Raw genomic sequence first — 27,037 nt, 5'->3', positions numbered from 1 at the left:
TAAGGTGCCACAAGTACTCCTTTTCTTTTTGTTGAAACTGGAATGGAATTCGTGGATAAAAGCTATTCTTCCAATCCTTATTGCCATCCATACATTATAATCATCACTAATTCCAAGAAGGTCCCTAGTAAATGATTACATTACACCCTGGTTAGCTTGTGTTTCTTGCCCTACAATATATTTTTGTTTTGTTTTACTGTCTTCTGTGAATAACTCCGTAGTTTATCTTACTAATTGACAGCTTTCAAGCATCACTGGATAGCGTGAGAACTCACCTGGGGAGTGAGAAATGAACTATTAAAACATTAAAATAAGGAAACATTTTGGGTACTTTCTATCATTATATCTTTGAAATTTGGAAGTTTATTTGCAGTGAAACACAGCAAGTTAGAATACTGTAGATAATCTCTAATTTTAAAATGGTAAAGAAAACAATCAGTATTTTGGGCTAGATTGTACATTTAGGCACGGCCTTGTGAAAGGGCTTGTGCATAAATTGCAGCAGCTCCGGTGTAGCTTTACATAAGAATGGCATACATACTGGGTCAGACCAATGATCCATCTAGCCCGGTATCCTGTCTTCCAACAGTGGCCAGTGCTTCAGAGGGAATGAACAGAACAGAGCAATTTTTGAGTGATCCTCCCCCAGTTTGAGTCATCCAATCCCAGCTTCTGGCAGTTGGAGGTTTAGGGACACTCAGAACATGAGGTTGTATCCCTAACCAACTTGGCTAAAGTAGTCATTGGTGGACCTATCCTCCATGAACTTATCTAATTCTTATTTGAACCCAGTTATACATTTGGCTTTCACAACATCCCCGGTCAATGATTTCCTCAGGTTGACTGTTGTTTTGTGAAACAGAGTACTTCCTTTTGCTTGTTTTAAATCTGCTGCCTATTAATTTCATCAGATGACCCCTGGTCCTTGTGTTATGTGAAAAAATTCTCTTTCTCCCCACCATGCATGATTTTACAGATCTCTATCATATCCCCCGTGAGTCGTCTCTTTTCCAAGCTGAACAGCCCCAGTCTTTTTAATCTCTCTTCTTACGGAAGCTTTTCCATCCCCCTGATCAATTTTGTTCCCTTCTCTGTACTTTTTTCCAATTCTAAATGATCTTTTTTGAGATGGGAGAACCCAGAACTTCATGCAGTATTCAAGTGTGATCATACATGGATTTATGTATTGGCATTATGATATTTTTTGTTTTATTATCTGTTCCTTTCCAAATGGCTCCTAATGTTCTGTTAGCTTTTTTGACTACTGCTGCACACTGAGCAGATGTTTTCAGAGAACTATCCACAATGACTCCACAATTCCTTTCCTGAGTGGTAACAGCTGATTTAGACCCCATCATTTTGTATGTATAGTTGGGATTATGTTTTCCAGTGTGTATTATTTTGCATTCATCAACACTGAATTTCATCTGCCATTTTATTGCTCAGCCATGCAGTTTGAGATCCCCTTGTAACTCTTCACAGCAATTTGGACTAAACTATCTTGAGTAATTGTTTCCTCTGCAAATTTTGCTACCTCACTGTTCCCTTTTCCAGATCATTTATGATTATGTTGAACAGCACTGCTCGCAGTACAGATCCTTGGCCCCAGTATTTACCTCTCTCCATTTATTCTTATAATTTGTTTCCTGTTTTTTAACCAATTACTGATCCTTGAGTCAGCTTTGGATTTATCCATCTTGAGTAATTTTGTATAGTCTGCAAAATTTGCCACCTCACTGTTCACACTCTTTTCCAAATCATTTATAAAAATTTGTGAACAGCACTGGTCCCAGTACAGATCCTTGAAGGACCTTTGATATTTATCTCTCTCCATTGTGAGAACTGACTATATAATCCTACCTTTTGTTTCTTACCTTTTATACAGTTACTGATCTATGAGAGGACCTTCCCTCTTATCCCATGACTGCTTAGTTTGCTTAAGAGCGTTTGGTGAGTGATCTTGTCAAAGGCTTTTTGAACATCCAGATACATTAAATCGACTGGATCACTCTTCTCCTCATGCTTGTTGACTCCCTCAAAGAACTCTAATAGAGTAGTGAATCATGATTTCTCTTTACAAAAGTCACGTTGGCTCTTCCCCAACATATCATGTTCATCTATGTGTCTATGTGATGGAGTGTACTCCAGGCCCTTTGAGGCCCCCTGCTGGAGGCCTCATGGTCCTACCATACTCTGCCCCAGAAAAGGAGCACTGAAGGTGGGTCCTCCAGGCTTGCCTAGAGAGGCTGTAGGGAAGCAGCCAATCAGAGTGCAGCAGATTCAGTTAAATAGACTTGCAGGGCCTGAGCAGATCAGTTCATGGCAGAAACCAGAGGAGCAAGGAAAAAGTGCTCCTTGCTGGATCATAAGGGATGTCAAGGTTCCTCCCCCACTCTGAACTCTAGGGTACAGATGTGGGGACCTGCATGAAAAACCTCCTAAGCTTATCTTTACCAGCTTAGGTCAAAACTTCCCCAAGGTACAAAATATTCCACCCGTTGTCCTTGGACTGGCCGCTACCACCACCAAACTAATACTGGTTACTGGGGAAGAGCTGTTTGGACACGTCTTTCCCCCAAAATACTTCCCAAAACCTTGCAACCCACTTCCTGGACAAGGTTTGGTAAAAAGCCTCACCAATTTGCCTAGGTGACTATAGACCCAGACCCTTGGATCTTAAGAACAATGAACAATCCTCCCAACACTTGCACCCCCCCCCTTTCCTGGGAAATGTTGGATAAAAAGCCTCACCAATTTGCATAGGTGACCACAGACCCAAACCCTTGGATCTGAGAACAATGAAAAAGCATTCAGTTTTCTTACAAGAAGACTTTTAATAAAAATAGAAGTAAATAGAAATAAAGAAATCCCCCCTGTAAAATCAGGATGGTAGATACCTTACAGGGTAATTAGATTCAAAACATAGAGAACCCCTCTAGGCAAAACCTTAAGTTACAAAAAAGATACACAGACAGAAATAGTTATTCTATTCAGCACAGTTCTTTTCTCAGCCATTTAAAGAAATCATAATCTAACACATACCCAGCTAGATTACTTACTAAAAGTTCTAAGACTCCATTCCTGGTCTATCCCCGGCAAAGACAGAATATAGACAGACACACAGACCCTTTGTTTCTCTCCCTCCTCCCAGCTTTTGAAAGTATCTTGTCTCCTCATTGGTCACTTTGGTCAGGTGCCAGCGAGGTTACCTTTAGCTTCTTAACCCTTTACAGGTGAGAGGAGCTTTCCCCTGGCCAGGAGGGATTTCAAAGGGGTTTACCCTTCCCTTTATATTTATGACAAGGGAGAACCAGAAGGCGGGTTCTGATAATAATGTCATGCCATGAGGGAGAACTTCAGCCCTGAGGTAAGCGTGAAGAGGAAGTGGCCCAGGGAATAGCAGCAGCAACAACAACAGAGTGAAAGAAAACAGCACGTGGCTGCTATTTGTAGGGTCCCTGAATCGGGACCTGGAGTAGTGGGCGGGCTCTGGTCACTCCAGCCATCCCTGGGGAAATGGCCTAAACCAGAAGAAGGGGGTAAGACTCAGTACTAAAAGCCTGAGAAAGGGGCAAGATTTTAAACAGGTCAGTGAGAACCGCTGAGGACAAAGTCTCCATGGACGAAGCGGGGTAGACATGGACTTAAAGCTAGCCCAGAAGGGGCTGCGAACTGAGCCCAGAGACAGGACTGCAGACATTATCAAGGGCACAGGGACAGGCCCTGTTGGACCTTTTACCCTGAAAGGGGTTTGTTCATTCATGCCTTTGACTGTGTGACTTAGCCAGAGGGCTGAGCCACTGAAGATTTACCTGTTGAGGTTAACAGCCGACAGGGTGTGCTGGGAGCAGAGAGAGAGAGCGTCAGAGAGAGTGCAAGTTCACACCCTTTGACAAGAGGTGAGTGCACCCCAACACAGTCTGATAATTCTGTCCATTACTATAGTTTCAACTACTTGGTGGGTACTGAAGTTAGGCTTACTGGCCTGTAATTGCTAGGATTGCCTCTGGAGCTTTTTGTAAAAATCAGTGATACATTAGCCACCCTCCACTCAGCTGGTATAGAGGTGTATTTAAGTGATAGGTTACATACCACAGTTAATAGTTCTGCAATTTCATATATGAGTTCCTTCAAAACTCTTGGGTGAACACCAGCTAGTCCTGAGGACTCATTATAGTTTAATTTATCATTTTTTTTTCCAAAATCTCCTCTCAGTCTGGGACAATTCCTCAGATTTGTCACCTAAAAATAATGGCTCACATGTGGGGATCTCCCCCAAATCCTCTGCAGTGAAGACTGTTGGAAAGAATTGATTTAGCTTCTCCACAGTGGGCTTGATCTTCCTTGAGCACTCCTGTAGCACCTTGATCATCTAGTGGCCCCATGGACTGTTTGGCAGACTTCCTGCTTCTCAAGTACTTAAAAAAACATTGCTGTTAGTTTTTGTGTCCTTGGCTCTGCAAATTCTTTCTTGGCCTGCCTTATTATACTTTCTCACTTGGCTTGCCAAACTTTATGCTTCCTTGTATTTTTCTCACTGGTATTTGACTTTCAGTTCTTAATGAATGCCTTTTTGCCTCAGACTGCCTCTTTTACTCTGCTGGTTAGCCCCATTGGCTTTTTTTTTTTTTGGTCCCCTTGCTGTTTTTTGATATATATTTAATTTGCTCCTCTATTATGGTGTTTTTAAATAGTTTTCATGAATTTTCAGGCATTTCGCTCTAGTAATTGTTCCTTTCAATTTCTGTTTAACTAGTTACCTTTTTGGGTAGTTTCCCTTTTTGAAATGAAATGCTACTGTGGTGGGTTTCTTTGGCATTTATTTCCCATACAAGGATGTTACATTTAATTACATTATGGTCACTATTACTGAGTGGTTCAGCTATATTAACCTCTTGGACCATCTCCTGTGCTCCATTTAGAAGTAAATCAATAATTGCCTCTCCCCTTCTGGGTTCCAGAGCAAACTGCTCCAAGAAGCAATTATTTATTATGTCTCAAAATGTTATCTTTGTGTCCCTTCCTAAGATGATATATACCCAGTCAATATGAGCATAGCTGAAATCCCCCATTATTATTGTGTTTTCTGCCTTTGTAGCCTCGCTAATCTTCCTGAGCATTTCGCAGCCACTGTTGGCATCCTGGTTAGGTGGTCCGTAGTATATTCCTACTGCTATACTCTTATTCTTCAAGCATGGAAATTCTATCCATAGAGATTCTATGGTATTATTTGAGTCATTTAAGATTTTTAAAAAGAAAAGGAGTACTTGTGGCACCTTAGAGACGAACCAATTTATTTGAGCATAAGCTTTCGTGAGCTTTATTTGATTCTATGCTTTCTTTTATATATTGTGCCACTCCCCTGAGCAGCATGATTTATTCTGTTCTTCCTATGTATTTTGTACCCTGGTATTACTGTGTCCCATTGATTATCCTCATTCCGCCAAGTTTCCGTGATGCCTATTATACGAATATCCTCATTTAATGCCAGGCACTCTAGTTCACCCATCTTATTATTTAGACTTGCAGAATTTGTATATAAGCACTTGTACATTTTGTCAAGATTCAGTAGCTTGCTTTCATCGGTTATATTTAAATGTGACTCTTTTAATCTAAATCTTTGGCTCCTCAAACGAAGGATTAGTGAGAGAGAAGACTGTTGACTTTAAAGTAATGCAGTGCCTTTGTAAATTGATTATATAAATAAATTCAAGCAATATTTTCCAACACACTAGAGATTGATCATAAAAATAATGAAGGGGTGGCATCACTGTTCATACCATTGCCCTCTGATGCCTTACTTTAAAAGATTTCATGCGGCAGAGATGTGCAGTCTATGTGAGTGAAATATCCAATATTTCTGAATTATCTGTCAACATTAAAAATTATAGGCTGCCTCTATTTGTGGATATCAGGGAAGGATCTACTTCCTCTGGGTAGCTGCAAAGATAAAATAAAATGGCATTTTTGGAAAGTGATGACAAAAAGATGTGCTATCATTTATGTCCAATTACATTGTTACAATGATAAGATAATTTCACAAAACAAAATGTTGTGTAGTAAATTGCAAGTGTCAGACAAAAGGGTGTACGTTTGGGGGTGCAATTATGGCAGGCCATTAACATTTTTGCCTTAAATATTTTCTTTTTCCCGAAGGTGCAATGAATTGAATACTCTGGGCCAATGCAGGTTCTAGCTATCATTTAAGTCTATTTTGAGGGCTCAAGTGGTGCTTAGACCCAGTGCTTGAACCTCTTCATAGGGGATGAATTTTCACCCACTGTGGTTGTTTTGTACCCTTTATCATTATTGTGCCTGGCAAACTGTAGTTTGGGTCTAGCTAGTCAGACAAATGAACAGGTTGGTAACTACTCTTACACTGGTTTATCCATGTGCCACGTGACTGAATCTTTTGTCAATGTTATCTGGGTCAGATTATCCAGATCCATTGGTGTGATGGGGTAGAAAAAGAAAGATGAGGAGTATCCATTTTTATGTTAAGACTTGACTGGTCTAGTTCATGAGGGGAAAAGGAGGGTGAAAAGGTTGTTACTTTCTTCTTAGTGACTTTTTCCAGTGATCAATATCTGAACTTTGCTGAAGTCCTTTATGGCTTGAATATATTCTTTTGCCATGTGAATCAAATGAAGCTGCCAATACTCATTCTTCTCTGTCAGACATTTTACTTATTCTGCAGTCTATGGAAATTTCCAAAACTGTTTTCTGTCATTATTTATGAATCAGTATCTTTTTCTTTTACAAATTGGCTAGGAGGTTTATCAGAAGGACACACATGCTGCACAGTTTACTATCCTGCTACCTCTGCCCAATAACAAAATCTGTAACCCTGGAAAAACTGGGATTATAATTTGTAATCCCTTTACCTAGCTCTTCTGTTTGTTACCAGATATAATATGTTCAGCTTTTGTGTAGTTTCTAAGGATTGATAATATTGGATACACAGAGTGACTTGCAAAGAAATAGACATGCCTAGTGTAGGATGTTATATGTTGAAGAGATGGAGCATCTAGGACCTGTTACAAGGTCCAGAGAAGTCAGTGGAGAATTTCCCATTGACTTCAATGGGTTTTGGAACAGGCCTTTTGTTGGGGCCAGTAAGGAGGGTCAAAATTTTCAAAAGCAATTCTGATTTTGGGTGTCCAACCTGAAACCTACTGGGCTCACCATTTGCGGCTTCTATCGACTTCAGCTAGCGTTGTTAGGTGCTAAGAATGTATGTAAATCAGGCCCAAGGTGACTCATACTGGGCTAGAGCCACCTAGTAATACATGGCTCCTGGAGGTACAGTGCTGCTGGGAAACATGCTGCCAAAGGCAGAGCTTGTAGGGACTGTGAGGTGCTCTGATACTACAATTAATGAAAGCTTTAGATAGAAGTATACAAGATACTATTAGTCTCAGTTAATATTTTCTTAATAATCTTCAGTTGTTTGATATGATAACTATCCTAATGAATTGTGTGGATTTTAAAAGGGATTTATTGTATGTGAAATATACATACCATTTGATAATTTACACTCTATCAAGGATTAACTATGAGGTACATGCTGTGTCTCATACATAGCTGAATGTTAGAGGTGTATTCATTTAGGTTTAACAGTCGGTGTTAATAATTACACAGTAAGCACCTTTTAAAACATTAATTAAATGGGTATCAAAGATGCAATTCAAAATGTTACCAAGTCTCTTGAGCAATAACTAAATTGTACACTAGAGACATAATATTCAATACGCAGTTATGTAACATTATAAAGTTATTTTTTCCTTTTTCACATTGAATACTACTGCTCTTATTTTGCCACTGATCTATTTCAGCCTGGGTTCCAGGGAGAGTCACTATTCAGAGTGTTCCAAAGACAATGACTTTTCTTTTGGGGACAGGACACCCAAGTAAAATACAAATCTCTCATTAAAGGTGACTGGCAAAAAGAAAAGAAATTGGACTTGTCCTTTCTTGCTTCTGTATGATGTATGAAGAAGGCTAGAAAGGTGTCCCTAGGTATCTCTGCCCCATCTGTCCATCCTGCTGCTTTATGGCAGACTCAACCCATGCCGTCACTCTGCCAGTGATGTCAGTCTTGATCCCCCGTTTGTCTGTCTTTCCCATAAGAACCGTCAGTGCTTTCCCCAAGGCATTCTTTAAGCTTAGGGAAAAGCTCACAGTCAAAATTTGTGTAGCCCTCACCTTGTCCCCTCAAGTCCCTCTTACCATGCACCTCTGCTGTAATTCATGCAGAAAACTATCATTTAATAATGGCTGGGCAATGTGTGAGTTGCGATCACTGATGTTGATTAGCTACTAATTGTGCACACAGCTTGGCTACGATACAGCATCCTATCTCGTTTTGTCACTCTTTCCCCATCCCTGTCTGCCTGTTTGTCTTGTCCACCTGTTATGTCTTATTTTTTAGACTGTAAGTTCTTTGAGCCAAGGACTATGATTTACTATATGCTTAGCCCAATGAACTCCTAGCTTCGCTGAGGTTTCTAGGTACCAGTATGAGGTCAATGTTTAATAATAATTAGTAATAGGACTTTTTCTGAGTGTTTTTTACATTAGCAATTCAGGTCTTGTCTCTCCTGGAAGACCGTGTAGTGGCTGGAGAACTAATGATACAATGACAGCACATGAGACTGAAAGCTGAGTAACAGCTCAGAGGGGAAAAGGAAACAAAATACACTTAAGAATTAAATAAAAACCCACTTTGCAGGTTACTTTTAATACTCACAAACATTAAATACTACTGCAGCAAAGGAATACAGGGAGAAAGTAGGCATTAATTAATTAAGCATGTCCTTGGAAGATGATTCCATCTCCACCTTAAAAAAGCAACAGTTGATCCAGGACACAGCAGCCTGTCTGCTTAGGAACAGAGACAGCCAAGAGTCCATCATCCGCATGCTCTGCTTTCTGTATTGGTTCCTCATTAAATGCTGGGTCACGTTCAAGGTTCAGTCCTTATTTTCCACATAGCTGAGGAGCCACTTCACTCTGCCTCATCATCGGGTCCCATGACAGCTACATTCTGCTGAAACAATGGAATAGTCAACCTCAAGGGTTGAACTGGTGCATGCAGGAGACAGAGCCCTCTCAGTGACTGGTCTGCAAATCAAAAATTAACTCCAAGAAGAGAGATAGGACCCTGAACCTCAGCACTTTTAGGGCAAAAGGCAAACTCCACTTCTTTGACTTTCTCTTCCCATGGTAACGTGTAACAAATCCGGACTGGAAGTTAGAGAGACAGATACTTCATAATTTTGGAAGGCATCCAAATACCACTGTGATTGGGACATTTAAGAGCCTAGATAGATATCTCTCCCCCTCGGGGTACGTCTACACTGCAACTGGGAGGTGTGATTATACCATGTGCATATGTGTCTGAGCTAGCTTTGATTTAAGCTAGCTGGCTAAAAATGGCCGTACAGCCATGGCAACACAGACAGGGACATCTGGGACTCTGCGAATGTGCTTGAGTGGCTAGCCTCTGCCACTGCCTGAGCTGTCATGGCTCCACTGCTATTTTTAGACCTAGTTTGGGCATCCCTCTGAGTGCGGTAATCACACTTCCCAGTTGCAGTGTAGACATACTCTGTGTGTATGTATATATAAAAATGTGTAAATATAGAAAATACTTACTACATTGGACCAATGCAGGACCCCATCCCTCAGCCCTCTCTCATATGAGAAGTCCTGTTGGCTTCAGTGGAATTACTCCCTTGAATAAGGGCTGCATGACTGGGCCCTTGCTATTATAATTATTGGAATAAGTAATACAAAACATAGAGCAGCACATTTGACTGAATTGAGTTTCAAGTATAAATATAAGTAACCCTTTAAAAAAAAAACATGGAGGTTGCCTGTCGCTGTATACTATATACTGTTCTTGATAGCTCAGATGGAAACATTGTTTAAAAAAACTCTTAACTAAACCTCTGATTATTGTTTTCAAAAATACCTTCTGCGTTCCTCTCCAGCTAAACTATTGACATGACATCTCAGATCTTCCCTAGGGCTTCTCATTGTCTGAACAAATGCATGCTGGTGAAGGCAGAAGTGACCCAACTGAGCGCTTACCTGCTACCAGAAGTAGCAAAACAGCTCATTGGGCTAGCAAATATTTTTCTTGGTTTTTAGAATATAGTGGGCTTACAGCTAAACCTCTGCCTTTCCACACAGAAAAGGTACAGCTAATTAGTGTGGAAGCAGCAGCTTCCTTTCCATACCAGCCACTTTAATTTTATTTCTTATTAGACTCTTACATTTCTTTTTCAGATGATTCCCCTGTACATTCTCTTAAATTACTGACAAAGAAGTCTTTGTATTCTGTACTGGCATTTTCACTTGAATGTCGTCTTTTCCTGTCACATGCTGTGGCTTCATCAGTATGGTTCCATAGTTTCCACATGTTAGAAATTTTGAGTTCAGGGCAGTCATAGCTGCTTACACCAGATCTGGAAATGCAGTATATCTATTTCTTTTAAATGAGATTCCCCCTTTGACTCTGTTACCTGCACATCAGAAATTTTCTTCTCGAAGCATTCAGGTATAATCACAGACAGCACTGCGAAACTTGCACATAGCTCACTTTATTTTGGGTGACATATTAGGAAATGATCCAGCACTCAGAAAAATGTATCCATGAGGCCAAATTCAGAGAGATACAACTCATTGACTTGCACCCAATTGAATCAGCCTGCCCTGCCCTACAGGGTTTATCCATTACTGAGTTTATCCATGTGAGTCGTTTACATTTGGATTGTTTTAGAAAGGTGCCAGATTTCGGACCATAGAGGCTGGAGTCCTCTAAGACAGGACAGGTACTGCACAGCACTGGCAGCAGCAGTCTAAGCTTCCACAACATTGGTTCACCAATGTGCCTTAAGTTTTTCTGGGGAGGCGTTAGCAGAGACCATCTCTGATGGTGAAAGGGAGAGAGCTTGTCGAATTTTTAGCTATATTTCAGATGTGCTGCCAATAAAAATAAATGCCGTGTTTATAAAGTGGTTCTATTGTTTCTTAAAGCTGAGTAACCTTGGGAAACTTCAGTTAGCTGACAAGCTTTATGTATAACTTTTTCTATGAAGGCTTAATGACCTCTACATCTGCAATCATTTGAATTTCTACCAGGCTCAATGCTTTATTTTTTGAGGGTCACTCTCACTCATTGAAAAGCAGTGAACTTGCAAGCTCTGAGGAACAAACATGCACGCATGCAGGTTATTTTTGCTCTGATTGTTTAAACGCAAAAAGCACCAGCTCAATCCTGCAATGTCAGGTCAGATTTTAAAAACGCACTACTATTCAAGTGAAGTTTCATGCTAATTATATAGCATGGGAAGTTAACAATCACTTGTGTAGACATCAGTGTGTTACACTGACAAAAAGCAACATTTCTGTAGGTTCTTTATACTGTGATTTACGTATTGTGTGATGTCCACACCAGCAGGTCAGTAAAATTAAGATGTGTGTCTAGAGATTAATTCATTGCAACATAGCTGTTGCGTTCACTCAGTAAAATCAATCATAACTTTCCCTATACCCCTAGCTCCTATGGTAGACATAGCTGAAGAGTTCTAGTCTGCACTGAAATTGATTCCTTCTGTGATAGTTCTCATTTGCAAAATGGAGATGTGTACCTGTTTCAATTAGGTGCTAACAAGGACAATTAATTTGTAAAGCACTTTATAAATGCTTTAGAAGTCACTTTCTCTTATACCGAATCATGTGTGCAACTGGTATTTATCTCTCTAAACTAAACAGCTATAAAAAGTGTGCCACTAAAAGCTATACCTTTGTAGCATAAAGGGTACTCTACTCCAGAAGGAGAATTACACTCACTGAAGTCAATAGGAATTTTGTCATAGAATTTAGTGGGAGCAGGGTCGGGATATACAGTATAAAATTTATTCTGAAATTTTAGAAGGCAGGCACACTCCATATTCCATCCCAGCTCATGTGAATTATTTGAAACCAAATCATTCCTTTTGCTGAGCCACTGGATGGGCAGCAAGTACCAACACTTTCAGAGCTTAGACTCACGCTGGAAAGTGTGAAATGTGATTTCCCCCCCCCCCCAGACACAAAGAGCACCTCAAATGTAGTCATAATGACTTTTATTTGAGATTAAAAAAACAAACAATGAACAACAAAAGTGTAATCTCAATGAGAGCATTTACCGTGTATGCCTCCTTTGTAACAACCTGCACTTAACAGAATACAAAATGGCTCTGCCTTAGAGATTTAAAGGTGCAGCATGCAGAAAAGACACACATAATATTTACATAGCTAAACACACTACATGCATGAAAACAGGGCCTTACTGCTTCTGTTTTTATTGTTGCTGCTTCAGCACCTGGGGAAGGTAAAAGACAAGGACTTTCAACCCAGTTAGGAGATTAAGGAATATTGAATGCATGGTTTTCATCCCTGAGTTGCCATAGTATCTGGTTTCCTTGGTTACCAGTGTCCAAAGAAGGGACATTGGGGAAGCTGGGGTTTTGATGTATATTTTTTAAAGAGAAAGAAACACATAATGGGGGGTGGGGAGGGGCAGAGGAAGGGAGTGGTCGGTCAGAGAAGATCTTGTTTTTGTGAGAATACAGAATGTGAGAATACTGCTGGAGGACAACAGTTGGGAACAGATTTTCTTTGAAGATGGAATTTATGGATTTTACTTCAGTGCTGAGAACTAAAACAGTTAAAGGAAAAAGGATTGTGTTAGAGAAACAACAAATCTAATAAGAACTAGGAAAGTTAGAAATGTGGAGTTGTCTTTGTAAATGGCTGGAGATAAAGCATTAGGGTGGTGTCAATACTAATGATAAAAGAATGGTCTGGGGAAGCATTTTTTTTGCAGGTGTATAGGTGTTGGGCTCAAGTGTGCCTCTAACAGGAGCTGGATGATGACTGGCAGTAGCTCCTGAGGCAAGGTAGGTTTAGAGGGTTGGGGGTTCTGCTGAGAGGGGAGACTCAGCGTGTGGGGGTACTGCTGGGGCAGAACCCCGAGGTAAGGGGCACTGGGGTCTAGGAGGACCCTGGGGCCTGAAGCAGGCAAGGCCCTGGCCAGTAGAGGGCGCTCAGACTGCTGGACGAGCTAATTCCCAACCATCCAGCAGGAGTTGCCGCACTAATGAGTCTTTGACCCTGTTACACACGTTCTTACAAGAGGAGACTTAAGGAGCTTGGCTTTTTAGCTTGACAAAATGAAAACTGAGAAGGAAGATATGATTGTTCTTTATAAATACATCAGAGGAACAAACACCAGGAAGGGAGAGAAGTTATTTAAGATACAGGCCAATGTTGCCACAGGAACAAATAATATAAACAGGCCACTAACAAGTTCAGGCTTGAAATGAGATGAAGGTTCTGGAACAGCCGTCCAAGGGGAGCAGTGGGAGCAAAAAACGTAACTTGTTTCAAGACTGAGCATGATAAGTTTCTGGAGGGGATGGTATGATAAAATTACCTACAATGGCCATTGGCCCATCCATGACTGCTATTAGCAGATGTCTCCACTGGCCGGAGATGGAACACTACACAGGGAGGGCTCTGAGTTACTCAGTGAATTCTTTCCCAGATGTTTCGCTATGCCAATGTGCTCAGGGTCTAACTGATCACCATACTTGAGGTTGGGAGGGAATTTTCCTCCAGGTTATATTGGCAGAGACTGGAGTTTGGGTTTTTTTTGAGGGGTTGTTGGTTTTTTTTGGCCTCCCTTTGCAGCATGGAGCATGGGTCAATTGCTGGTTCGAACTACAGTAAATGGTTGATGCTATGTAACTTAAGTCTTTAAATCAAGATTTGAGGACTTCAGGAAGTCAACCAGAGGTTATGACCTATTGCAGGAGTGGGTGGGTAAGGTTCTGTGGCCTATGATCTGCAGGAGGTCAGACTAGATGATTGTGATGGTCTCTTCCGGCCTTAAAGTCCATGGAAAAAAAAAGTCTCTGCTCCAGAGAGTTTACAATTCTGTTTCTTGCTGGCTAGCACCACTAGCCAGGAGCAGTCCTTACACTGCCCTGAGCACAGGGGCTGTGAATGTGACTGGTTCCCATGTTGGATCCTCAAGGGGAGGAGACTTCTTTTGCACCTCCACACACTCACAAAGGCTAGCTGTACTGTAAGTGGAGAATTGGGTTGCGGAGTGTGCCTCGTGCCAGAGCCCCAGGCCAATTCACTTGTGTATTAGTATAGATCACCGTGATTGTTAAATTTATTTGTATTTGGTGTTTATTTGGTGGGATGTTGCTTGCAATGTTTTCATTTACCTGTATCCTGTTATAATGTAGTAGCAAACATTTACATTGTGTATACCCCTGTAATTAAATAACCCCTCAAAGGAGAAAGAAGCCTTGTGAAATGCAAGTGAAGAACTTCAACAGAAAAATGCTAATTTCGAAGCAAGTGGTCATTGTGTGTGATGATTGGAGGTCCAAGACTCAGAATGCATTCCTCACTCTCCATCATCAAAGGAAAAGCCCACAGGGGTAGTGACCTTGTCAGCTTCTTTTCTGTGAGAAGAAGCTATAAGTATGGATTCAGGGAAAGATACCGCATCTCTTGACTCTTTGGACTGTTACAGGGAAGTGTACCAGATGCAAAGCAGAGATCCCCAGAAACAGGCTTGGTACCCTGAAAAGACTTTTGGAAAACTGGCAGTTTTTTACATCACTGCCACCATTTGGAATAACAAACTGTGACTCATCTGTGCATATATTTTACCTGTTTTAACCTCTCGATGACTCTCACTTCCTTTTCTTAGCTAATAAATCTTTAGTTAGTTTACTATAGAATTGGCTACCAGTGTTGTATTTGGTGTAAGACCCCAGATCAATTGGTACTCTGGGTAAGGGACTCATCTCTTGGGACTGGGAGCAACCTGATGTTGTGTGATTTTTGGTTTAAGTGACCTTGTATCAAAAGTTCAATTTGTCTGGGTGGCAAGATAGAGTCACAGACAGTCTCCAGTCTATGGGAAGACTGGCATAGTGATCCAGGAGTTCACATTTCGTTATTGGTGTGGTGAAACCTAATTATAGAACACACCACCAGCTTGGTGGTGTATGCTGTTTTCTGACAGTCTGTCCTGAGGGAGCCACATCAGGCAGCGTGACAGGGAGTTTATATTGTGGGTGGTCTCAGTGGGTTTTACTTTTTGTATCAAAATATTTTTGGATTTTTTGTCTTCCTATCAGTTTACTCTATTGCATGTGAAATCTAGGCAGCAAAGTTTTTTCCAAAAATTCTCAATAAAAGCAAACATTCCAACATAGCCTCATTTTGTAATTGGTTTGTGGAAAACAAAAGGGTAAAAATGGCTGTGTGAAAATACCAGGTTAGACTGAATCCATTTCATTCTTTATAGTATTTGGCATGTAATTGGTGCTCACACCTGTAGAGAAGAATTATTCAGGTCAGGGCAGCCCACTGACACCTCCACTTCACATTAATGGACCATCTTTGTGGATGCCCAGTGCCTCTGCTTTGCATGACCAGACCGTATCTACATCAGGGAATTTTAGCAATGAATTCCCATAGATGTACAAGTGCTAGCACCAATGGAAGCCCAAGTGGAAACATGGCTTTGGTGTCTTCTGGTGCATGCACTCATTCTACATTGGCGCATGCATACGTTTAATTCCTTCACTTCTATGACAAGTTACGGACTCCTGATCGGGGCAGCTATTTTCTATCCCTAAATTAAGACTCCGTAAAGGCTTAATTATTACCATACTAAACTTTATCCCATATAAATTAATCTCTAGCATGCAGCTGACTTTGTAAATCATAGAACTTTAGTATGCTCTTGTAGTTCTTTTCATGGAGGCCAGATGGTGAGAAGCAGATGATTTCGCTTCTTCTAGCAGGAGAATTTTAATCCTGTGACTGTGAGGATATTAGTAAATGCGTCATTTTGCCACATCTCATTGCTAGATTTGTTATTGGCCCATTCATTCATGTCTCAGTAAATCAGTTTTCCTTTATTTTGAAGGCTGTTCAAGATGGCACAAACAAATCATGTTCATGTGGTTTTTTTTAAAGTAGAGCTTCTCACAAAGGAGAAAATAACAAAGGAGAAAGAAGAGTGTACATCAGTTCCACTTAGACCCTTAAATCCAAGCTCTGTTGAAGTCAATGGCAAAACTTCCTTTGACTTCAGTGGGGCCAGGACCTCACCTTTAATTCCAAGGTTTCAGATATCAACAGCAATGATAAAGTGTTTTTAATAGCAATGGCTTTTTACTAGATATTCTCAGCTGCAGGATAGTTTAATTTTTAAGTGGAGATGCTGGGCCCAATGTTCCTCTAAGTTATTCCAGTTTAACACTAGCATAAATCCAGTGACCTCTCTTCATTTACACCAGTGCATGTGAAAGCAGAATGAGACCTGCTGTGTAGGTGCAGTCTGCCATTTCGTTTATATTTTCTTCATTATGGAATGTGGGGTAATTGCCACAGTGTATTTTTGGATCATTTTGTTTTTTTCTTCAAAATCCAAGTTCAAATTCCCAAATCTTCTCTCAATTCATTTTCTTATTTACAAGATATGGCCCCAAATTTTCAAAAGAATGCCCACACTTTTTGTGTGCCTGACTTGCATGAGCACCGCTTCAAATACATGTATGTGAATTGGGTATTTGCACATGCATGTGCCCATACATGGAATCACAGTTTACATGTACAAGTCAGGCATGGCCAAAAGCACATGTGCACTTTTGAGTGTACTCTTTTGAAAATGATGTAAACTGGCATTGCTTCATTGAAGGGAATGGAGTTCTGTTGATTTACGCCAGCTGAGGATCTGGCCCAGTGGCTTAGCTTATTTTGAAAAGGTACTTTCACTTATTCACAGTTTTTACTAAGAGAATTAGCCATGTTTCTATAGGCTGTGATAGCCTTCCAAGATACATAAGAAGCTAGTCTCAAAATCTTAATTTTTTTTAGATATAGAACAATTTCATTTTGTTGTTTTTTTGTTATTTGATAGGTTCTTTTTTTTTTTTAAATGGAAATGTGAGCCTGGGAGTTAAATGGAGACCAGTCTCAGTGGGGTGTTTTAGTTCATGTACAAAATATTTTGATTTCTTTTTTTAATACCTGCAGCAGGGCCTCTAGTTAAACAGACCCCAGAGCTGTTCTACCCTGCAAACCAGTCCCCTAGCAGCACCTCAGTAGGGGAGGTGCAAGCCACTTCCCCTGTCTCTTTAATGGCATCAAATCTGTGCCTTTGTGTACTGAACTGAATGGGAGCTTCAAGTGGATATCCTAGGTATCCTTTAAGGTTTTATCTTCCATATCCATATGCTGTTTAGTTTGATCATTTGATCAGAGCTGAAGAGATCTTCAGAGATAAGAGAGGATCTTACCTTTAAGTCAAGATTTCTCCTTTCCCAAAGCATGTGTGAGAGTTTGTGGATTCTTGGAGAGAAATCAAATTTCACATTAATTGTAATTTGTTAACTTTATAATTTAGGTGGTTAACCCTTTCCTTTTAAAAATATACACATTTTAATATAAACTTTTTTCTTCTATTTAATCCTTTTCTAATGTGTTTATTTTTCTAACTATCATGTCTTTTATATGACTGAAAATTTCTTTTTCTTTTGCCTTATTTAATGTACAATTTTTGGATTAGATTTTCTTCACTGGGGAAAAATGGGTGTTGTTTACTTTGTTATAATTCATCTGACTGTCCAAATTAAAAAAACTAAACTAAAATTTAAAAAAAGCAAGCAAACAAAAACAACACACTTGACTTAGCTCTGATAAAATCAATGTGACATTTTTTAAAGAAATTTGAACAAACTCTTTCCCCATGTATTTGGAAGGACAGTCTTTTGCAATTCAATCAAAAGGTTGGCAATGAACATATTTTGCTACACTTGCATAAACAGTAATTTAATTTCCTGTTCTGTTTTGCTGATACATACCAAAAATGTCAATTAGAATAGTTTGCTATATTGACCTCCTCCTTATTCACTGAAGTTTTGGAAGCATATCATTAGTCAACTCTCTTGGAAGTAGCACTATTCTCTGTTTAAAAATAACCATAATCTGACCCAAAATGTTCGGTATATGGCAATAACATTTAATTTTCTTGAAATGGGAGAGGACGGGCAGGTTCACTGATGAATTCATCACTTGTCTCTCATAAGGCCCAATACAGGTGGGTTCAGTAGTTCAGCAAAGACAGAGAACATGTTCTATCAAACCAAATACTGAACCAAGCTAAAAATTGCCTTTAGCTGGTGCATATGCAGGAGGAATGCATTGAAAGCACCAGAGTTATCCATTATCACTGTCGGAGGAACATATTTGCATTTACACCTGAGACTTTCAACTAGAGCCAATCAGAAAGTTGTAAGTTGAATCCGTAGCTGAAGAACAAACTATTTGGAAGAAGTTTGGAAAGGAAACATGGCAATGATCTTTCATTAGCCTTGCACCTTTCATCCAGAAACATCCATACCTGCTCTACAAGCTTTCTCTAGAGATTTACAAAAGACTGTGTAGAGGAAATCATGTATCTTGTGGTATACGGTCACTCCAGGGGTGGAACAGAGCCACAATCTAGCAGAGGAAGTTAAGATTAATTTATCCAGTTAAAACTGTGGGAGGAATTTTAGGTAGGCAGAATATGGTAACATATATGTACAATTCTCTGTACAAACGCACTAGAAAACTGTGTTTCTATGACAATATTTTCTGTACAAAGGAAAAAAAACACCCTCCATTAGAACCTCAGGCTGGGCACAGTCCCCTGTGGAAATATAGTCCCTGCTGGTGTAAGCAGTCTGGATGAGCTCTCCCCTGACATCTAGTGGTGAGCTGTGGAAAAGGACTTCAGGAGCTGATCTCATTTACATGGACACACCCACCCTGCCTAGGTGCTCAGCATGATGGGATTGCTTGCCCAAATGATCACTTGTGGCTGGTGTCCTTGTTATTGGGGCAGCAGTAATAAAGCGTTATTATCCTTGTTGTGTGAACTGAGGTCACAGAACTGTACCTGGCATACCCCAATGGCATACCCTTCAACTGAATGGCACTCGCTAGGCAGGGGACATGGATTCCAAAGTCCAATGAGTTGAGAGAGGGTGGGAACAAATACTTGTCCCTGGTGATGTGGGACCTACATGCCATTTGACCCTTCCTCTCTCCACGGTATAATAAAAGAGCTAATTTAGACTCAATTGAGAGTCTTTTTACACCTAGGTCTGAGTGGGGTGCAGAGAAGCGATGGGCACATTAAATTGACTTTTGAGTTGCTGGACTTAAGAACCTGAGTGGAAAAGGACACTGCCCAACTTACTTCGGGGTGGGTCTTTTGCTCATGGTTTATGTTTATGAACCCTAGTTGTGGTGTTTTCCCAAATTAATGCTGAGTTAATTCCCTCCTTTTATTAAAAGTTTTTGCTACACTCAGACTCTGTGCTTGCAAGAGGGGAAGTATTGCCTCTGAGAGGCACCATGCAATTGTCCCAGGTCATTGGTGGGGGCTTGAGCCGATTTTATGTTGTATTGTTGAAAAGGAACCCCTAGATACTGAACCTGGCCCTCGTTGCAGCTGGCTCCACCTGGGAGAAGGGTTACACTGGCATTCCAACAGGCACTCCATTCCTGAAAGGGGAGGCATGGCATCACCCCTCTCACACTAGCTACCAGAGGTGCAGATGATAGCACATACCACACCTAATGAAATGGTGGCCCTGATTCCATTCTGATGTGTGCTTCCTGGGTGCATTCAGGTGAAATTCTGGCTCAGCCAGCGTGACTTCTTTTTCTTTGTCTTCTGTTGAAATATGGCACCTCAGCTGCTCCCCCCCCGGGCATGCTGTGCCTTAAAAGGGTCTCTCTTAGGAATAGGAATAACTTTTATCCACTTGTACTCTGCAGTGGAAGAATCAGGCCCCACGTATATATAGGTGCAACTGCACTGACCTCAGTGGATTTTGCCCAATCACAGCAGGATTTTAATTGACCCAGAAAGTTCAAGAGATTTTTACAGTGTACTCGGAATTATTTTTCTGATCCCTGCTATAGTATAGTATACACTGCAATGTGACTTATGGAAAGATTTCTTGGGGGAAAATACTCCTTGTTGAAGCCTAATGTCGGAAAAATATTTATAAGAAGAGGCTAAGACCAAAGTTTCCTTAGCTTGTTTTGTGCAGCTTCTTAAGGAGAGGGCAGATCTGAAAGTGGCAAACCTGTACTGAAAATAAGAGAAGTTCCTTACAAGTTTTACAGTTGGCAGGCTTTATCCCTTCATTCAAACATTAGGGGAAAAAAGATTTCATCTTGAATGATACAGTAGTTCCTATGATGGACTTGCTCTCTGACTGGAGACCTGGAAAATGCTACAAGTGTTGATAAATAATAGTAATTTTTCTTCAGTTAAAGCCATTTTTTCTGGGTCCCCAGTTTAAATCCCAACAGATATACATTTTATAGTATCACATCAGAAATATTATTGAATTAGGGTAGCATGTCCTGCATAACTCTATGCTAAAAATTGATGTTTTGCTAGTGTCTTCCAAACTGTTTTATCTTTTACACTTTTTACTAGAGAAGATCAGTAATAGATAGTTGAAAATCATTGTCTGGCCACTCATAAATGAGAAATTCTAAATGTATTTCTTTAGAGTAGGCATGTTTTCCATTCTTAACTGAAAACTCTAAGTGAGTGTGCTTCATAAGTGTGATTGGTTTTCACATGTATTCCAGTTCAACATGCTTGTGAAAGTTTCCATTGGCATTCACCTGGTGCTTAGGAATGTTCACTTCATCTCTCAAACTAGCCAGTGTGCAAAATATATCTGTGGAAAAGTTCTTATTTATACAATGATCAGTGATAGCAAGGGCTTTCTTTTGCTCACAAACATCTAAACTTTGTGATGCAGAAGGTCACATGCAATTTGCTTGGAAGGAAGGTGGCACCTAATTTGATGTATGTTAAACTAATTTTTAATCCCCTTAAATGCCCAAACCAACCCTCCCAACACCCCCCACCTCCAAATGCACAGTCTTAATGTTGGCTTGTACTTACATCTTCCTGAGGAGAAAATTGTGGAGAGGTAGTTGTGAAGTTCAAAGTGATTGGAAATTGGGTGTAAGGACCAAAATGATGAAACCCGTGCTGGTGGGAGATTCTGTGACTCTGCAAAATGAGTGTAACTCATCTTGGGAGGTTAAAGCAGAACCAGGGAACGAGCAGGAGAGAAGCCATGCCTAGTGGAAAATCTAGCTCATCCATTATCTGCATTTATGAAGTACCTATATACCTTAACATCTAATTGAACCTATTCTGCTATTGAGCAAGTGACCCAAAAAGAAGTAACTAAAGTAGAGATGGGCCCAATCCAAACACCGGAGAGAACACGCTGAACTATGAAAAGGTTCAGCTTTTAGGTCCAGATCCAAACTTTGTGGCTGAGGCCCATCTCCTGTATAAATTGTCCCACTGCAGCTTTAAACACTATCTGCATCACAAGAAGCAATCTCTATCACTGGCAGGGGCAACCAGGCTCCCCGGCATTGCTAGGACACCGGCTGTGTTATCCAGCCAACGCACGGTGACAAAGACAAGAACAGTCATTGAGTCAGGTCTGCCGAACTCTGCTGCTCCTGCTAAAGCTTATTTTAGTCTAAATTTGTGGAGTCCTCCTCACTCGTGTGACTATCCGTATGCAGTGTACCGGGCCTAGTGATGTTTTGGACACAATGTGGGACCGTGGTGGGAATCAGGCTGACTTAGCTGGTGTTGAAGACCATGTTCTGTATGTGCATATATTTACTTTGCCTATTCTTTCAATCCTTTTGATGGATGCTGCCTGTATCCTGCCTTCCATCACATATACCCCATGGGTCTCTTGAAACGCAGGAAAATTCTGTTTTTAATTTCTCATTTGGTAACTTGGAAGTGTGTGTGATTAAGACAATTCACTTTATAACAAATGTGTTGGATGGTGCTAGAATGTAGACTATAGAAATGCTAGAATGAAGTAATTGGCCATGGGGCTGGCCTCAGCAGCAGCCATATCAGAGGGAGTGGCTTTATCTTCAGCTCCAGAAAGGGCATTGCACTTCGCGAACGTTCCCCAAACTCTAATAGTGAAAAATCTTGAGTCATAACTAAAAAAAAACCAAACAAAAAAAACCCCCAAACCTTTTGGGAGCTGAAGCCCCTTCTGAACTGAATGGGAATGGCTTCACTCAGATGTGGAAAAGACACTTCCCCCACCTCCAAAATGCATATATCATAGAATCATAGAATCATAGAATATCTGGGTTGGAAGGGACCTCAGGAGATCATCAAGTCCAACCCCCTGCTCAAAGCAGGACCAATCCCCAATTTTTGCCCCAGATCCCTAAATGGCCCCTTCAAGGATTGAACATGTGATTCATCTTTTGGAAACGTTGCACAAACTTTATTCTTCACAAAGGCCTTTCCTCCATAAGAATGATACACACAACACTGACACTGCCTTCTTCCCTGAAGCCCCTACCAAAACAAACAAGTAAATTAATAAAATCTAAAGAAAAAACCAAAACCAACCACAGAACAAAATCCTACCCAAGCAAAGCCTTTACCCTGAAGAGGCAAGTGTGCCAGAGATTCCATGAAGTCCATTAGGGATTTTGCTATTGATTTCATGTTGAAGGAGCTCAGAATCTGTGGTGAGGGACAGTAGTATAAAACCCTAAGATGGAGATATATAGATTTCTTGTAAAAATGAGATGGACTTACATCTAAATTATGAGAGCTAAATACTACTATTCAGTCAATAACCTTGCATGATAAATAATGCATGCTTAGATATTTGTGAATGAAGAGGATACCATTTCCCACTAATTCTATTTAGATATTTATAATAAAAAATTAAAGCCAGACCTAAACACTGTAAATCAGCACTTTTGTTTTAAATCCTCAAATGCCAATATGCATCTTACTCTAGGAATTCATTGTCAAACAGAAGCAATATATCCAGGTTTGCTGATACACACTGAAAACAAGCACTGTTTCACTTACATACAAATAAGCTTTCTGTTTGTGAATTGAGTTTCAAACCTTTTTATCAGCACTGATTGCTGCCCAGGGAAATGGCTCTAATATATCAAAGTGGAGAGAAAAGAATGCCAAGAATGGCTGGCTCTTTCAAAGCAGAATGCGAACTGAACATTAGGATTCATTACTAATAAAAGCAATTTGTAGCAGAGAGGTTGGCATTGTATATGGAAGCATTTAATATTAAATAACTGCTAAAATATTACATGAAAATGAAATAGGTATTTCAGTTTAAAGAAGAATGAACATAGCATCAAGATTTAACAAGGTTTTTGAAGGTGTTATGACTTGGACCTGAAAACAAGATTATATATAATTAAATCAGGGAATTTTAAAATTAAGTTGATTTGTCCAAGGCCAGAGTCTGTCTCACTCACACCGAGCAGCATCTTACTCTTTAGGTAGACTTATTTTCTTCAATGACTTTTTCTCAGAGTAGGGTGTTACTCAGTGTGAGAAATAGGAGAAGGTAGCTCTTTATTTCTAGCAGCAACACGCTGAAAGACAAAAAGGACATTTCCCTTCTCAGCTAGAGCTAGTGTAGAATATCAGCAAAGGTTGCAAACATTTCAGACACCCAAAATTCAAAACATTTACTTTTTTTAATGAACTTAAAAATGTTCAGACATTTGGACTGGATCTTGCTTGAAATATTCACATACTTTAATGTGAATATTTCAAGCAAGATCCAGTCCTGTTTTCCAGTACAGACGGGCCATTTTTTGAGCAAACGCATTTCTAAACAAAACCAGGCTCATTTTTGAGTGAAGATAACTCATTTCAGAATCATGCATTTTTTTTTCATTTTTGAAGGGGTTGGATGAAATAACAGCTTTTTTATTGCAATTGCCAATGAAACAGCATGCAGAAAATTAATCTTTTACAAAATGATTAGATAGAAACAAACTGTACACCCATCACAGTCCTAGGATGGGACTGGACTGCGCTAGCAATGCTGAACAGTTTGGGTGATTGTTGGATCTACAGAAGAATGCAAGTTAATCTGACTGTTTTAGCAATTTATTGTTTTCTAAGCGTGTACTTACAGGAACTATACTTTTCCATAAAATATCTCAAACATTTGATCTGTAAAGGATTGACTGAAGAATTTGATAACTGCAAAGAATGGAACATATCCCACCTTGATAGTCAAGTATGTTGTTATACATTCATCCACTGTATTGGATTCCAGCAAAGACCTTCTCCTATTTGTCTGGGAGTGCCCTTGGGTGTATTTAATGAAATATATATGTCTGTGTAATTGTTTGAGAATGGAGAAAGGCTGCCATTTCAAGGAACACACACTATAGGAGTGTAAACTGTTGGCATTCAGTGCATGTTACCAGGGTTCAGACCTCTGCGTGCGATTGGCCTACACTTTAGAACCTGACATTTATAGAAAGCAATATTGAGATTTCCAATGTCTTGCTTTAGGAAACTCTTCAGATCACTCAGAAAAAACAGCTGAGAAAGCTAGACATGCCTGTAGTATATTTGCCCTGCCATTTCTTCCTCACAGGTCTTGCTTAAAAGAGAGACACATGATCACAACTGATAAACTAACATCAGTCAGTTATGCTTCTCCCACAGCATCCACCAAGACCAACTGCTATTTCACTAGCATGGCTCAGTGGCAGACTGTTGTCCCCTCCTGCTGTCCCCCTCACAATTTCTGTTATAGCTTCCCAGAGCGCAGAATCTTGCTCAGTCAGAGGCACCAGTGATTCCCAGAAAGGTCACTGTAAATGCTAGTAGTGAACATTTACAGACCAGTTTGGCAATAGTGCCCCATGCTACAGAGCAAGGAGTCAGAGTTCATGACTCTTTACTTGGTCTGCCCCTATTGTGCTGTTAGGTGCTTGGGAGCACTTTGGGGATACCATGCTCAATCCATTGAGGAAGGGGGAAGCATATAATATTCCTCAGTAGTGAATCTTTCTCGCTGGTTGAAAACAGTGCTGATGATCTTTAAGGGAAGCTGGATCTAGCTTTCCCAGGCTGGAAAGGGAAATGCCATACTGGGAGGATCTTCAGAGTTTGGGAATGAAAAATTACTGAGGTGATTGCCACTTCGGCTCAAAGTAAATGGAGAGTTTAGAGAGAGCAAAGAACAATGTGGTTATTTACTCAAAGTAAATTTTTTGGATATTGCAGAGAGTTTGCACTAAACTCTGATACCATCTTTTCCTCGTGGATATCTGGGTGTAAGGTAGTGCACTCAGTGCAGAACTGATTTCTGTGTCAATCTGAACCAATTCTATCTGCTAGCTTTGTGTCTGGCCTGCTTGATATTTATACTAGCTGATGTTTGCCTTTAAGCTTTGACTTCCTTTTGCAGCATTACGAATCACATATGTTTAATGGTGAGCATTAATTATATTTTCAGTGAGTTTTCATTCCATGACCTTCACCAATTTGACAAAATCCTATAGCCAAAACATTTCTCATGAGAACTAAATATGGCTGAAATAGGGCTTGATCCTGCTCCTACTGCAGTTAATGGCAACAATCTTCCTGGTGCAAAATCAGGATCATGAATATCTACTAGTAAAATTAAGGAACTAATTTTTTCAATCTTTTTTTCATAGTTTCCATACCTTAAATCACGGATTAACTCATCTTTGGAATATACCTATATGTAGATATATATATATATCTTTGGAATATACCTATATGTAGGTAAGGGTATGCTCTCAGTGGCTATGCAATGTTTCTTAGGGACCCCCACTATGTCTGTTTTGTATTTGTGCATAATGCTTGAGCTGTGAATCGTACAACATGTTGTATCTTATTTTGATAGACTGATTTTCAGATGACTTTCAAATGTATCTTCACACTGTTCACTAGTTGGATACCTATCTATTACAGGGACTTTACATTTATAATTTTGGTTTTTCTCAATTAATTGTGCAAACGTTACAAGTGGTATTTATCTGTGAATACTGGATCAGAGAATAATCTGAGATAAATCTCTGTGCAGTTGCACAGCGAGCTGACAACATGCCCATGTGTAGTGATGCAAGAATCACCTCCGTGGCACCTCCCGCTACTCGTCCTGTGAATTAGCTCTCCAGCGAGCCCTCTGCCTGCCGGCGTCTCACCTGTCGCTGGCACCCCCATGTTCCTCCTGGACCCTGGTGCCCCTTTCTCTTGGGTGCTGCCCCGAGGCAGTACCCCCACAGTCTCTGTGTCTCCCCTCCTAGGGGAACCCCCAACTCACCTCAGTATATGGCTATTGCCAGTCACCATCTAGCCCCCGCTCACTGGGGCAGACTGCAGTATATAAGCCATTCATCATCAGCAAAAGGGGTTTGGACCTGCTGCCTTTGCGTACCCTGGGCTGCAGCCTCTGCAATCCCAGTACCTGGTTTGTAGGCCTTTACCAAGGCCTGCAGCCTGGGGAGTTGCCAGGCAGGAGCTCCTCTCGCCTTTCCCCAGTCCTGCTTGGTTGCCTGCACCCTCAGCTCCTAGGCAGTTAGGTCCTTCTCCCTCAAGAGGTAGAAGGAGAGTCCTCTCAGCTTCTGGCTTTACTGGCCTTTTATAGGGCCAGCTGTGGCCTGATTGGGGCATGGCCCACCTGTGGCTGTTTCCCCAATCAGCTGAGGCTTGCTGCTTTCCCCAGCAGCAGCCCTCTCACAGCCTCACCCCCTCCCAGGGCTGGTTTCAAGCCCTTCAGGGCAGGAGCGGGTGACCACCCCGCTACACCATGATAAAAGTTATTATACTTTAAAGGACACACAATCTGTTATGCTTTCCAAAAACAAAAGTAGATCAAATATAATCAGATTTTGTACTACACTGTGTTATGTTGGTCAGGTGTCATTATAGTTTGATAGGCATGATGTGATACATTGGAATGTGAATGACATAACCCAATGTGACATGACTGATATGTCGGCCTAGAAATTGAATAAACATTTCGACATAAATTTGTTCTTCCCTCGCCCT

Source organism: Eretmochelys imbricata, chromosome 12, assembly GCF_965152235.1.
Source record: "Eretmochelys imbricata isolate rEreImb1 chromosome 12, rEreImb1.hap1, whole genome shotgun sequence".
Classification (NCBI taxonomy): domain Eukaryota; kingdom Metazoa; phylum Chordata; order Testudines; family Cheloniidae; genus Eretmochelys; species Eretmochelys imbricata.
This window is presented reverse-complemented; position numbering follows the sequence as displayed.